Below are 16,274 nucleotides of genomic sequence, written 5' to 3'. Positions count from 1 at the left end.
GTAGTATGTTTTGTATGACAGGCTAAATTAATGGCAAGAACTCTGGGATATATTGATGAAATCATAGGTCCAGCTGGGCTCAGCCACTGCCAAACTATGTGCATTGGACAAATGATGTGACTTTTATAAATTAAAATTATCTCATGTATCAAGTGAAAGATTTAAAGTGATGATTTCTGATATTCTTTGAGTTACAAATTTTGATTCCATATTAGGGCTTAAAATAAATCCAGCAATACCTTGATATTAGATTGATGTTGCTGTGGGACTTGTTTTCATGGAATTATTATGCATTTACTTCAAGGAAATTATTGCATTTGTAATTCCATTAATTTCAGGTTAAAAATGAGTAGAGTAATAGCAATCCCTTTAGAAGGCATGGAGTTTTGGAAAAGTCATTTTATAGGTATAATAAAGATGTGAAATTACATTTTACTTTCATATTTAAAATGTGCATAATTTTTGACTGTGTTTAATTGTGGTGTTTCTTGCAAAATTAAATTTTGTCTGTTTTACATGAAAAAGGTCTTAGAGCAGTCACTCTATTAGGAAATCCTCCTCAGGCCATATGTGCACGATTAAGCATTTTCACTTGGCTCTTCTCTGCAATTAGCATTCCAAAGGTTATGATGACTAGTTGTGGATACCATATGTTTGGCAACGGTCCTTCAAGTTCTGCCACATGTTCATTTTGATAGCACAAGCACTATGGTGAAGGGAAACAAAAGATTACCAAACATTTCAAATCAACAGACAAGCCCCACATTTTTAAATCAAGTAAGTATAGAGAGCATGATGGTTGCAATTATTTGGTCTTCATTTGTTGCATTTTGTGCTCCATGAATGCTTTTCAAAATACACATTGCAAACAAATAATAACACCCGGGACAAACATACTGATTTATATAATTTGAACAAAACTAAAGGTCAAAATGTTAGTGGTACCTAGGATTGGAAGAGTATATGATAATTATTGGGATCTCTATGCCTTTTCTGTCACATCTGTACAGAAGGGATGCATGAGAATATTACTTTATGGGTATTCAACAAGCAGAAGCTTCTTAATTGAGAGAGCATTTGGATTCAGTCTGTGCCTACTAAAGCGAAGGGAGATTGTCATCAAAATGGCTCTAGTGCCTAGAAAGGTGACTCAAAGAATTTGCTGTCTTTATTGTCTTTGCCTTTGGCATTTGTTTATTTAGTCATTTCCTAATGTTTGCCAAGCAAGTAGATTCAACTGATGGCTGCCTGAGTGTTGTTGAGTAATCAGAATATCAAATCCCTAATATACTCAGTGGAACTTAAAAGAAGTGTGAATGTTGGTAATCTCTTTAACTGGGCTTCAGCAGAAGTCAGCTTGTGAAGAGCCCTGGCAGCTCTGCCAAGAGTTGGATCACTGGAAATGGACCTGCCCTGGAGTCGAAGGATGCCCAGGTCAGAGCCACAGATCTTATTGGCTCTAAGCTGAAAAGCCCTTCACTCAGCCCAACTTCCAAAGTGACCACTGCAGCTGAGGGTGAGGTCAAGTAGGGTCAGCAACATTGCAGGCAGAACTGTAAATTTCTTGTTAGAGTTGCCACCTGCCTTTACCTGGCCAGCTCTCCTCCCAGGCCAGCCAAGTAATGAAAGTCAACAGAGTGCCTTCCCCTAGGAGGTTCACACCTCCCTTAGGATATACCCCATGTGAAGAGATAGATAGGTCTGGGCCTCTTAACTTACAAGGCCTAAAGCCCACCAGATTATTATCAAGCCCCTTCTATCAGGTTCTATTTGCCTCTCAATCAGAAAACTTAATTGTAGCTTAGACAGCACCTTTCTTAGCTCCTCTAAGAATGACTCTGTCCTTTGTTCTAGACCCTGTCTAGCGTACTTGGGCCTCATTCCTTTGTAATCATAACCTCTACTCTACCACCATTGGCTCTACTCCCAACATGTGTGTACTGATGGTCCTCTTCCCCACTTAATGCTGTATAATTGTTCAAACCTGGTTAATGCCACTCTTAGGATCATTGGTTACTATTCTCACTCTGTCTTTTATGACCTTGTCTAAATATGATCAGAGTCGGCAAACTTGGAAGGCTTCCATAGCCTTGGCAACTCATGACGACAGCCTAGGGTGGTTACTGGTGCCATAAACTAGAGTGTCAATTTGTTGGGTCAACAACAGGAGCCACTGTGCACTTGCTCCTCATGTGGGATCTTTGTCCTTAATGTGCTGTACATTTTGATTTGATGCTATAACTAGTACTCAAACAGTATGTTTCACTTTGTGTGTCTATGTGGGTGCAAACTGTTGAAACCTTTATACTAAATTGATCTTCTGTATATAAAGAGAATTGAAAATGAATCTTGATGCAAATGGAAGGGGAGAGGGAGCGGGAGAGGGGAGGGTTGCGGGTGGGAGGGAAGTTATGGGAGGGGAAAGCCACTGTAATCCATAAGCTGTACACTGGAAATTTATATTCATTAAATAAAAGTTAAAAAAAAATAAAGAAACACTTCACTCTTCACACTTTCAGTCACTTACTTCTGGTCTCCAAGAGCAATGAAAGCTGTATTTCTAGATTTCTGCTTTTCTCTTCTGTTGATAAGAAATAATCAACTGTAAAACTATGCAGGCCTTGAACTGTGCACTGAGAACAGCACCCACACTGAAGGGCTAGATTCCAAAGCTATTTGACTTAAAGCTGGTGATGGTCTACAAAAGGGTATCAGAAGTACGAAATACAGATTTCTCCATAGCGTCTGATTCTGTAAGTAGCTAGAAAGAAATTTGGAGAATTAGTATGTCATGAAAATTTTATCAACTGAAACAAGAATCAGAAAGCAGACATTCTTGCCTTCTTGGCTTCCACATCTGGTCAATTGTGAACACAGGTTTCCTGAAGTGGTTCCAGGTTTCATTAGAATTACAGGGTTTTTGTTCACTAGGAATTGTGTGCTAGAGAGCTGTTGGTATACTCATTCTTTACTCATACAAAAATATTTCTGAACTACAACCAAGTGGCAGATCTATTACTAAATAAAACTCAGGAGTGCTAAGATTTTTACAGAAAGAGTGCCTGCCCTCATGGAGTCCATAATTCAAAGGTGAAATCCTGCACTCATTCAAACAACTGTGCAAGTTCATACTTAATAAGAATGATATAAAATAATGTAAACCTATTTGGAGCTCATGCCAGGATTTAAAGGAGGTTTTTCTCTATGGCAGGGGCATTCATTTATAATTTGAAAGATGAATTGAAATCAGCCCGATGAGGAAGGGTCAGAGTGGGAAACTGTAATTAGCTCCACACTAACATTGGGAGCATGGGATCTTACTTTCTCAGATTATCAAATGTCAATTAATTTTTCTTAACTTTTATTTAAGAAATATAAATTTCTGAAGTACAGCTTTTAGATTACAGTGGCTTCCCCCCCCCATAACTTCCCTCCCACCCACAATGCTCCCATCTCCCGCTCCCTCTCCCCTTCCATTCTCATCAAGATTCATTTTCAATTTTCTTTATATACAGAAGATCAATTTAGTATATATTAAGTAAAGATTTCAACAGTTTGCACCCACACAGAAACACAAAGTGTAAAGTGCTGTTTGAGTACTAGTTATAGCATTAATTCACATTGTAAAACACATTAAGGACAGAGATCCTACATGAGGAGTAAGTGCACAGTGACTCCTGTTGTTGACTTAACAATTGACACTCTTGTTTATGGCATCAGTAATCACCCGAGGCTCTTGTCATGAGATGCCAAGGCTATGGAAGCCTTTTGAGTTCTGAGTTCGCCAACTCCGATCTTATTTAGACAAGGTCGTGGTCAAAGTGGAAGTTCTCTTTTCCCTTCAGAGAAGGCACCTCCTTCTTTGATGGCCTGTTCTTTCTGCTGGGATCTCACTCACAGAGATCTTTCATTTAGGGTTGTTTGCTTTTTCCAGAGTGTTTTGGCTTTCCATGCCTGAAATACTCTCATGGGCTCTTCAGCCAGATCCGAATGCCTTAAGGGCTGATTCTGAGGCCAGAGACTGTTTAGGACATCTGCCATTCTATGAGTCTGCTGTGTATCCTGCTTCCCATGTTGGGTCATTCTCTCCTCTTTAGTTCTATCAGTTAGTATTAGCAAACACTGGTCTTGTTTATGTGATCATTTTAACTCTTAATCCCATCATTATGATCAATTATGAACTGAAACTGATCACCTTGACTAGTGAGATGGCATTGGTACATGCCACCTTGATGGGATTGAATTTGAATCCCCTGGTATGTTTCTAACTCTACCATTTGGGGCAAGTTCGATTGAGCATGTGCCAAACTGTACATCTCCCTCTCTTTTTAAAAGATTCATTTATTTGTTTGAAAGTCAGAGTTACACAGAGAGGCACAGAGAGGGAGACAGAGGTCTTCCATCCACTGGTTCACTTCCCAATTGGCCGGAGCTGCACCGATCTGAAGCCAGAAGCCAAGAACTTCTTCCCGGTCTCTCCATGCAGATGCAGGGGCCCAAGGATTTGGACCATTGTCAACTGCTTTCCAGGCCATAGCAGAGAGCTGGATTGGAAGTGAAGTATCCAGGTCTTGAACTGATGCACATATGGGATGCCGGCACTGTAGGTGGTGGCTTAATCCACTAGGCCACAGTACTGGCCCCAAGTTAAAAAATTTTGAAGATCATACTATAATTTAGATAAAATGCATTTTATAATTTCTTATCATTTGTTATGGCCAAATATGTGCAAAGAAAGAATGTTATGAATTAACCAGAAAATAGTGAAATTGGAACAAGAAAAGTATATAAAATATTTGGACAGATTATATAATTAAAATAGGGATTACATTGTAAAATATTGAGTAGCACATAAGACTTTAAGCTCATTGATATGAGCAACCTGACAGATTTTTATGTTTTGCCAACAATAAGTGAATGGGATGTGATGTTAATATACAAGTGCTGTTACTAAAATGACAGGTGGAATTGGAGGCATTTCTGAGAGATTTTTGACTGTAATGCTATTAAGCCATTCCTCTGTTGCCTATATACTGCCACACCCTCCCAAGAAAAGAAAAAATCATGCCCAACATGTTACTGGTGATGTTCTGGGCAGTCATTCTCCATCCCTCCTTTCTCTTTTTGCCAATCATCTACACACAGTTTTCACCAATATTCTCTAAACATAGTGAGTAATCTCCTGATGCTAGCATTGAAAACATTAGTTAGAAGTAAATGAAGTCTACCATAGTAATAAGTACATAGTGTGGGCATAATTGAGAAAAGAGGGCAGTGTATTCTGTATTGCCTTATACATCCTTGGTTAATTTAGGAAATCCTTAAGTGGAGCTGTTGGACCCAACAGTCATCCTGCTCCTGAAAGCACATGCGATGCAGGGTGCTGTTGCCATCATTCAGGCTGCATTTCTGAGTGTTGTGGGATGGAGCAATTTACTTTGGACTTAGGATTGCTGCTTCTCTGATAAGGCTATTGGCGACTTGTCAAAGACAACTGAAGGTACATTGAGAACATTCTGAGGACTCTGCAATGTCAGCGTGACCTACAGCACATGGGACAGCCTATTTAAACGCCCCTGGAGCCTTCCCATAAATTTCTTTACCCTGTGTCTCCAAGTCCAATAAATGGAACATACGGTTTGAGCCTTTCAAACGCAGCCACTGGAAGAAGGATCGGGCTGTGTTTGCCTTTTGGAAACCTCAAAGTTTTGGCATTCAGAGACCAGCAAAGAAGGGTGGGGAGCACCACCACAGACTGGAAAAGGGAGAGCCTGGAAGAGTGGTTCCCACTATCAATGGGAGCCAAATTATAATGTCATGGGGAATAAGGCCTGGAAGCTGCTCAGAAGTAACTGTCCTACAGCCAATATGTTTCAGCAAATGGCCTCATGTGCCCCTCTGGTAGCATATTTGCAAGGGATAGTCTAGTACATTTAAATACACAGAGATTGCCAATAACTCAGACTTTGTAAGTACCATCTCCCAAGCCTTTCTTTTTAGTTCTGTAACTATCTAAAGCAAAGGATTTGGTAACCCTTGCAAATCACTTTCACCTAAATAAGGCAAATATTTATTAGCAGTTTCTAAAGCTTTAACTATTTCCTGTAGGTTACAAAATTGAATATATTCTAGATTTTTCTAGTTCTAATGAAAAATAAGTCCAGTGTAGGTCAAGTAATTGAATCAAACCCAGATACATTGTCTATAAATATAGCCCCAATCACTTGTAAAAATAGTAGTAGTAGTGTTAGCAACACCTTATATTTATGTAATATATTTTCTTTTTTTAAAATTTTATTTGACAGATAGAGTTAGACAGTGAGAGAGAGAGAGACAGAGAGAAAAGTTTTCCTTCCTTTGGCTCACCCCCCAAAATGGCCACCACGACTGGCGCTGCGCCGATCTCAAGCCAGGAGCCAGGTTATTCCTCCTGGTATCCCATGGGGGTGCAGGGGCCCAAGCATTTGGGCCATCCTCCACTGCCCTCCTGGGCCACAGCAGAGAGCTGGACTGGAAGAAGAGCAACCGGGACTAGAACCCGGTACCCATATGGGATGCTGGCATCACAGGCGTAGGATTAACCAAGTGAGCCACGGCGTCAGCCTCTATGTAATATATTTTCACAGAGCTTCAGGTTTGCCTCACTTGTTCGCAAGAATCAAGGAAGTTGGTGGAACTAGTTATTTTCCAAATTTTACAAATGAGGAAACAGACTCAGTAAGACTGATGTGCCCAAAGAAGTGCTGAGGGGGTATGCTAGGACAACAAGCCAAATGACCCAATTCTACATTTATTCTTTTTTCCATTACTCCATGATGCCTCTTTCTCCAACTTACAGAAGTTGTCCAGACTTATTTTTAATTTGAAAGGAGGAGGGGAAAATAGATACTTTAAAATGGCTTTAGCAATGCAAAAACTAGCACAAACTATTAAAGCGTGAGGTAGGGTTTGGCTCACCCATGTACATACTAACGCCTGAAGGAATAGAGGAAACTTGGCAAAGACTGAATTATACTCCTATATAATTACATGCAATACAATTAACCCTCTCCCATAAACAATCTGCTACCAGGAAACTTCAGTAATTTGTTTTTTTATGCCAAAATTAGTTATGTATTGTCTGACATCCTCCAAACTATATACAAGTGAGACATGTCTAAGAGTTTGCCTTCCACATTCTCTTATTATAAGACATAATTTTCATTTCTCATTTGAGTTTCATGGTGCAAAAGACTTGTGTTTTTAGATTAATTTTTTTCTAGAGGACCAAAACACATTGATAAATCAATGCATAAAATGTTCATGACTATTATTATCTTCTTATATTTTAATGATGGACTTGACAGTTGTCAGTTAAATAAAATAATGAAAACATCCTAGATCACTTTGGGCCAAAAATAGTTAGATATCATTATTAGAATTTGCAACTTAAATTATAACTCACTTGGCTACACATTAATGTAATAACTTATTTTTTGTAGGGCCACCTAATCATTTCATTAACATAAATTAGTTCACTTATCTCTAACTACCTCTATCTATCTAACTATCTAACTATCTCTATATCCTAACTACCAAAGTTAGGATATAGATATATCCTAACTACCAAAGTTAGGATATAGATATAGAAAGATATAGGTATAGATATAGATCTAATTACAATTCAGCTTAATCTCCATTATTTTATTACTGTTTCTTGTTCAGAAAATGAATTTATCTTGAGGATAAGAAATAGTTAAGTTCTTTTAATGCTTTAAGGTGAATGAAGTACATCTGCAAGCCAAACAAATAAAAACATTAAGCAAGCAACTTTGAGGGTTGTGACCCTGAGCTTACAATCAAACATGGAATCCAAGGAAAGGAATTTCAACTCCCCTCCCTGACTTTGAAGAAAATATCATAAACCCTGAAAAAGGAGCTAAAAACTTAAAAAAGAATTTTATGGAAGGATGTTTTTCTAATAGTGTAGAGGACATAAAGAGGTCATTTCTTAGTGAAACAAGGAACTTTCCTATATCAGACAGGAAATTGCACAACTTTTTGGAATTTGAGTCAAAATTTCAAAATGAACAACTTCATTTTTTTCTTCTAAAAAGTAAGAGTCTGCTAAAACAACTCCTTAAACATTTTAAGACCATAGTATTAATGTTTTAGCTGTAGAGATTAAGACCACATGGGTGGTATGAAGCCATAAACTCAGGAACAAGAAGAACTGTATTCTACACTGTGGAACTTGCTGTTTTATCTTCAATTTTATAATAAACATTTTATTGAAATAAAACATGTTTAGGGAAAAGTAATTAAGGCCAAAATGTTGAGAGTTGGTAAATTGTGCACACACACACACAAATACACACACAAAAACCTACCCAAATAAGCATCAAAGAAGTCAAGAAATACAACACCAGCATCTCAGATACATCATTTATACACCTACTATTGAGAAATATAGATTATGCTCTAGTTTATGTATTAGGGATAATGTTGTGAACATTCTCATAATTTTTTGGTTTATTTATGCTTGGTATATTCCTAAAAGAGAATGTCTTCATTGCTATGCACATGTTCAAATTTGCCATTTTTCCAAAGCTATTGTACTGGTTTATACTCTCATCAGCACTCTCATTGCCCACATTCTTTTCACCACCTAGAACTGTCACTTTTTAAATTTTGTGGTTTTAATTTGCATCTCCCAGATGACTAATTATGTTAACCAGTTTTTCAGGTTTTTACAGGATATTCGGAAATCCTTTCTGGTGAACTGCTAGTTCAAGTGTTTTCTTCCACTTCATTATATTCCATTCCTGTTTCTTTTTTAAAATTGTTCATGTAGTTTCTTTAATGTCATTTGAGAATTCTTTGACTCCTGGTTTATTTAGAAGTATGCTGCTTAATTTCAAATACTTATGGTTTTTCAAGTTATCTTTATGTTATTAATGTTTCATTTCATTCTATTGCGGTCAGAGAAAATCATTTGTATAATTTCTTGTATTTCAAATGTGTTAGGGTATAGTTTGTTGTCTATATGAATGAATGAATATTCTATGTGAATAATTATATGTATTCTGTTATTGTATGAAGTCTTATAAAGTGTAAAATATTTAAAGTTAAATGATGCATCGTTCAAGTCATCTATATCCTTCCTGATTTTTTTCACTGCTGGTCTTGCTAAATCAGTGACGCAGGAATGTTGAAGTTTCTAACTGATAGTGGGTTTATCTATTTCTCCTTTCAGTTCTTCAGTGTTTGCCTGATACACAGTTTTTACATTTATGCACATTTCTATTAACTTTATCTTTTAGTTTTCTCATTCCCTCTCCTGATTTCAATAGCTGTGTCATATTGTAATATGCTCTGATGATTGCCTTGTCTTCAAACTGTGTTTCTTCTCTTCTTTTGGATTACCTTGCAAAACCAGCTGAGGCTCAGGTAACAGAAAATGAGATAAATAGACCTTCACTGCAAGAATTTTTATTTTTTATTTTTTTTAAGATTTATTTATTTATTTGAAAGAGTTAGACACAAAGAGAAGGAGAAGCAGAGAGAGTGAGATCTTCCATCCGCTGGTTCACTCCCCAATTGGCCACAAACCAGGAGCTTCTTCTGGGTCTTCCATGTGGGTGCAGGGGCCCAAGGATTTGGGCCAACTCCTAGTGCTTTCCCAGGCCATAGCAAAGAGTTGGATTGGAAGTGGAGCAGCCGAGACGCAAACTGGTGTCCATATGGGTTGCCAGCACTGCAGGTGGCAGCTTTACCTGCTATGCCACAGTGCCAGCCCCAGGATTTTTGGTAATCAGGCTCATAACTTGATTGTATAATGTTACTTAAGATTACTCTAGTATTTTTATATTTGCCTCCTTTATTGACTGTATTTTTGCCTCCTCTCTGATTTCTCCTTCTTCAGAGAGCATCTGTTTCATAGCTTTTGTGGCATAATCATTGTTACATAGTGGAGGCTGTTGGCATGGTGGTGCAGTATGGGTGAAGGGCATATTCTATAATCTTCCAATTAAATGTCAATCAAAGCAGGCCCTTGACTTTCAAAAATTGTTTCTTCAGTGAAATTTTTTTTCTTCCTATTCCCTATTTCTTTCATTGACTATAACATTCTCAATATATTTCCTGAAAGCTGCAATACCTCTGATGATGTTTCAGTTCCCAATTCCCTTTGGAGAGGGAGAAATGCCAGAGAGAGGAGGTGAATTGGGAGAAATTCTCTTTCTTAGGATAGGGTAAGACTTTGTCAAAGTACTTTCCCCTGTTTGATATTCCTCCCTTTTGAGTGATTGCCTAATGATTATTCTTTCTTTCTCCCTTCTGAAGAATGGAAGGGATTTTTCTCAGAGGTTCACAATGAGATCAACAGAACGAAGACCACAAGACTTTCCCACTACATTGCTTTTCCACTCAATTCTAGTCTTCACAATTTAAGAGTACATTACAAATCCTGTGCTTTCTACTCCAGGTAAAGTTTTTGGCCTTGACTGAATTTGTCTGGTCTTCAGATTTGAAGACTGGTTTTCCTGCAACCCAAGTTTTATACACACTTGAAAAGAATATTAGTTGGCCATTTTTGGATACAACATTTTATATTTGTTATTAAGTCAAAATAGAGTTGTGAGGCCATTAGTAAGCAAGACTTGTGAACCATTCTGAAGCTGAGCCCACATGCCTGATACTCTTAGCTAGAAGCTAAGATAAGTAATTATTTAAGTTAAGGAAGTGGACACTATTGCCCCAGTAGTCAATATAGATATTACCCTTCATTCTGAGACAATTTGCAGGAACTCATGGTCTCAATAGCTCTTCCTGAGCTTATAATTTCTCTGTCTTCACTATGGTGTTTGTAAGTCAACTCCTTTCTTAAGAAAAACTCACTGAATTTGGGGACTGGTAGGCAGGTCAGGTTGGTCCTTCAAGTTTCCAAATTACAGGCCTTCAAATTCATTTCTCACCCTAGTAGCTAACACCTTGGTGCTAGCCTTCGAAATTTTTTCAGGATCTTCAAGCCCTATTCAAAACAAAGTGATGATCTGCCTATAGATTGTGTCTACATTGGCATCTCAACAACTTCCAAAGGAAATAAGCTGGCCCCTATTACTGACCAACCAAAGGAAGCTAATGTTCACTGTGGACCAACCAGAGGCCTACACATGAGCTGATCACACTGTTCGTCACTAATTTTGATCTACAAAATCACTGCCTTACTCTCTTGGGGAGTCTGTGAGTTGAGCATTGGCTGCCTGCCTCCTGCTCTGGGTTTTGCAATAAACACCTCCTTATTTCCACCTACCCAGCCAGTGTCAGTCATTTGCTTACTGCATTAATTGAGAAGTTGTCTGACTCTTGTTCTGTGGACACCTTTACTATGTATATTAATAAGCAATTTTTTCTTTATCTTCTACCTATTACATGGTCCCTCTACCTGTCCCAACTCTTTGTTTTTCCTGCTTTTTTATTAATATAAAGAGAACAGAGTTCATGTATTCCATAAGTACAGTTTTAAGAAGATTACCATATTTCCCTCCTCTATCCATCCCTCCAACCCCCTCTTTCCTTCCCTTCTTTTAACTAATTCTTGCTAAGATATAATTTTAATCCACTCTATAATGACAGGCTTAATTCTTCACTAATCATAACATTCAAGAAATAAAAAGTAGGAAGACCACAGGTCCACAGGCATATAAACACGGACTAAAAACAACAATCATATCACCAACAGTCATATCACAGGATGTCCGTTTCATTCCTATTCTTTTTTTTTTTTTTTGTATTCTATATTAACTGCCACATACCAGAGAAAACATATGATAGTTTTCTTTTTTGAGACTGGCCTATTTCATTAAGCACAATAGTTTCTTGTTGCATCCATTTTGTTACAAAACACAGGATTCCATTCTTTTTTTTTTTTTTAATGACTAAGTGAAATTTGTTCACTATAAGCTCCTAGCTTACCTGCCTTCATCAACACACTAATTTACACCTATCTTAATCCGTGGTTCCTAAACAGAACTCCTCAAAACTCAAATAAATGTCTTTTTACCTTTGCAGTTTATGAGTTTGGATGATAAGCAACTTATTAACTACTGCTAACATTTATACAAAAACCAATTCTCCTTAAGAACACGAGACAACTTGATATATTAATCTATATTTATATATTAAAAGAAAATAGGAAATGCCCAAAAGCATTACAGCTCTTCTTTTCTGAAATCTTGCATTTTTTGAAAAAGATTTATTTATTTGAAAGACAGAAAGGGGGTCAGCACTGTGGCATAGCAGGTAAAGATGCCGCCTGTGGTGCTGGCATCTCATACGGGCACCAGTTCGAGTCCCGGCTGCTCCACTTCCAATCCTGCTCTCTGCTATGGCCTGGGAAAGCAGTAGATGATGGCTCAAGTCCTTAGGCCCCTGCACCAGCGTTGGAGACCCGGGGGCAGCTCTTGGCTCCTGGCTTCGGATCGGTGCAGTTCCGGCAGTTGTGGCTGTCTGAGAAGTGAATCTTCGGATGAAAGACACCCCCCCACCTCTCTTTCTTTCTTTGCCTCTGCCTCTCTGTAACTCTGACTTTCAAATAAATAAAATAGATCTTTACAAAAAATAAAGGCAGAGTTATGGGGTTGGGGAGGGAGACAGAGACAAGAGCAAAGTAAGAGAAAGAGCAAGAGCAAGAGAGAAAGAGAGAGAGAGGGAATTTTCCATCTGCAGGTTCACTCTAAAAATGTCTGCAATGCCTGGGGCTGGGCCAGGCCAAAGCTAGAATCCAGCAACTTCATCTGGGCCTCTCACATTGTGGGCAGGGAGCCAAGTATTTGGACCATCTTTTGTTGCTTTCCCAGGAACATTAGCAGGGAGCTGGATCAGAAGTGGAGCAACTAGAACTTGAACTGGAGCTCATGTGGGTGTCACAGGTGGCTGCTTAACCCACTGTGCTGAAATGCTGGCCCCAAAGCTTGTGTTTTCAAACTTACCATTTTAAGACAGCGTATTAACTCAACAGACAGCTCAGATTATGAGGATTTGAGACACAATCTCATCAGTGAAAAGTTTATTTTAGTCTAATAAAAGCTAAAACACCTAGCAATTTTGGTTGAAAGAAAAACTTAAAAGTTGTAACTATTAGGTAATAAATATACTCTTAAAACCTATTCTGTGAATGTTTATATCTGTTTACATATGCATTCTCTAAATATGCTTCAATGAAATGCTTGATAAAGCTATCTTCTTGCTTATATTCTGATTAAAATCATATTACCTTAATAATATTTGACTGCATGATAGCTATTGTTAGATAATTCCAGAAATAATTATTAGACATTTCATTTCATAAATTTGTCCCTAAAAGGGAGAGCTTGAATTTGCTTTCTAGAGAAAAAATCTCTTTTTTAAAATATAAATATTTATTTATTTATTTGAAAGTCAAAATGACAGATAAATAGGGAGAGACAGAGATGCAGATAACTTCCATCTGCTGGTACATCCCCAGTTGCCCACAACAACAAGCATGGGTAGCAGAGACCCACGTACTTGGGCTGTACTCCACTGCTTCCCTGGTGCATTAGCTAGAATCTGGGTTGGAAGAGCGGAGTAGTTGGGACTCAAATCAGGAACTCCTATCTGGAATGTGAGCACCCACACTGGTGGCTTAATGTGCTATGATACACTTCCTGCCCAGAAAAAGTCTTTTTAAGAGAATCAAATATCTGTTCACAAATGTTCCCATGCTTAATTCCAATCATCCACACTCTTATAAAATAATTTTCCATATATTACCATTCAATGCTTGGCTATAATCTAGTCTTGATTTTCCCTAAGTTTAGCTGGCTTAGACCCTCATTTGTTGACTTCAAATACTTGTTATTCTATAACATGCAGAGCTGACATTAAATCCCCCTCAACTTGTTTTAATGCCATTTTGAGACTCCTGTTGAAAGATCTGTACAGATGGGATTTCCATCACCACCTGACTTTATTGATTTCTCAGGAAAGCAAACAGTAGCCTAGGGGGCGATTTGGTCTACTAACACTAGACATACTGAAAATATGTTCTATGGTAAAAATACAGTGGAAATTGAATCCATAGCTGCTATATTGGAAGGAAAATATAATTTGGCTTTTGCACAAAGCACATAAGGAACGTAACCAATCTCTCCCTAGCCACCAAATGGATTCTTTCAGAGGCAATGACTCAAATCCAATAACTGGAAAGTAGTAATGTCTGTAGGGATAAGAATCTGTTTTAATTATCTTTCTAACACAGACCTATTAGAATTTCATGCAAGTAGTCTACAGGTGATTTGTTGTCACCATAACTTTCTTTTCAGCCTTAACCAAAAAATCATTCTGCTAATTTACACTTGGAGATAAAATGCCAAATACAGCCAGTTTTATTCTGGTTAATGCTTTTATTATGAAAACTTTCAAGAGTTTTTAATAGCAGAATATCAGATCTAAATTGAAACAAAAAGCTCATTAATGGTAACAGCCATGCCATTTTCTGTGTGCCTTCTCAAGTTAAATTGTGTCTATATGAGATTGAATCAATGAGAAAAGAAAAATAAACCACTCATCCAGACATGGGAACATAATAAAATGAAACATTTTTTTTTTTTTGGTGATTTGTTCTATGAACTAAGACGGAATTGTAGCCAGTCAAATGCTAAGCTAAAAACTAAATATATAGACACTACACTAAACTGAAATAGGAAAAAAGAATGTATGTATGCATCATTATTACCAAACAAAAAATGAATTACAGTGTATTTTTGGAAAATGATAGAATGTATAACAAACTCTTACACATAAATTTTACTACTTACTTTTATGCCAGTGCTGTTTCTCGGTAATTGTTCCTCAAATCTTACACAAAACCTGTTTCTCAGACTCAGTGAAACAAGAAAAACATTTTTCCTTTTTTTGTGCTTGCCACCTAATGACCACCTGGGTACTACCAATCACTACCGATGATTTCGGCATTTTGTTCTCATTCCTTTTCTCTTCAAGTTATTCCAGTATCTTGAGTAGTCAACATTCCACATCTAATATTTTAGCATGAACGCTCCTGTCTACTTTCAATGATATGTTTCTATAGCCATATGTGAGTTTTTGTCATTCTTTGGAGCTACTTCACTTGGAACTGTTAAATTCAACTCCAGTCCTAAAGGTATCACTTCCATTTCACATAATGCATCTAATGTCCTTTCTCCTTATAATCTCCCTGTATTATCAAATTGAGAATTACTTTCTTTTAAACTATGTGCTCCCTACCTCTCAATCCCTTCTCACCTTTCCATTTTCCTATCCTCACCCCAATACCTTTCCCCTTCATTGCCTTCTTGAATATCATGAGAATACTTGCCCCTCTCTGTATTTGGCCAATTTACAACCATGGACCACAGCAGCAGTTTGACTTCTCCAAGCCCATTCCAGGATTAATACCAGTACAAGGCCATTGTTTATCACCTTAACTGAACTTTCTGTAGTAAGAAGTAGTCAATATTATTGTATACTTCTGGCCTCCTTTTAATATGCATTTTTGAAGTGTCTGTGTTAACAGCATTCCTACTCCTCCCTGCCAATCCTGCTCTGTTCTTTTAACATTCTTATCAGGTGTTTTAATCACAATTTCAAAGAGAAATAAGGAAAGAACTTCCTCAGCTTTCCCCCAAAGATTTAAACATTTAATTAAATTCATCACCTTCTTTTGCTCTTTTTTAAAATTCTCCCACAATGCTTTATAAGGCAGGCAGAGAAGTATAGCATTGAGACTAACAGTACCACCTATGAATTCAGATTTAACTATAGTCCTATGCACATTTCTATAATCACTTTGAGCCCAGTTTTCATATTGGAATTTGAAATGCTACCATGAGAAGCAGGTTTGTTTTACTGAAGTGGTGAATGTATATTCATGATATGAACATAGTAAAGAAGGAAAAATATACAGAATTTCCATAAATGGAGCAAGCCAACTTGACAAAAACCAACTCCAGTTATTACTTTGAAACAATCTCAACAAATTGTGAGTAGAAGTAGTCAACTTGGGAAAAAAGGGACATTATTAGAAAACCTAGAGCACACATACTACTTTATTATGAAAGACTGAATTCTTTTCTTCTAAAATCAACAACAAAGCAAAGATGTTCCTGCTCCAGTTCCCAATTCCAGATTCCTGTCAGTGCAGATCCTGGAAGGCAGCAGGTAGTGTCTCAAGTGTTTTGAGTCTCTTCTATTCATATGGGAGAACCAGATTGGGTTCCTAGCTTCTGCTTTCA

This window comes from Lepus europaeus, chromosome 1, assembly GCF_033115175.1.
Source record: "Lepus europaeus isolate LE1 chromosome 1, mLepTim1.pri, whole genome shotgun sequence".
Lineage (NCBI taxonomy): Eukaryota > Metazoa > Chordata > Mammalia > Lagomorpha > Leporidae > Lepus > Lepus europaeus.
The sequence above is the reverse complement of the archived record's forward strand: the minus strand, read 5'-3'. Positions refer to the sequence as shown.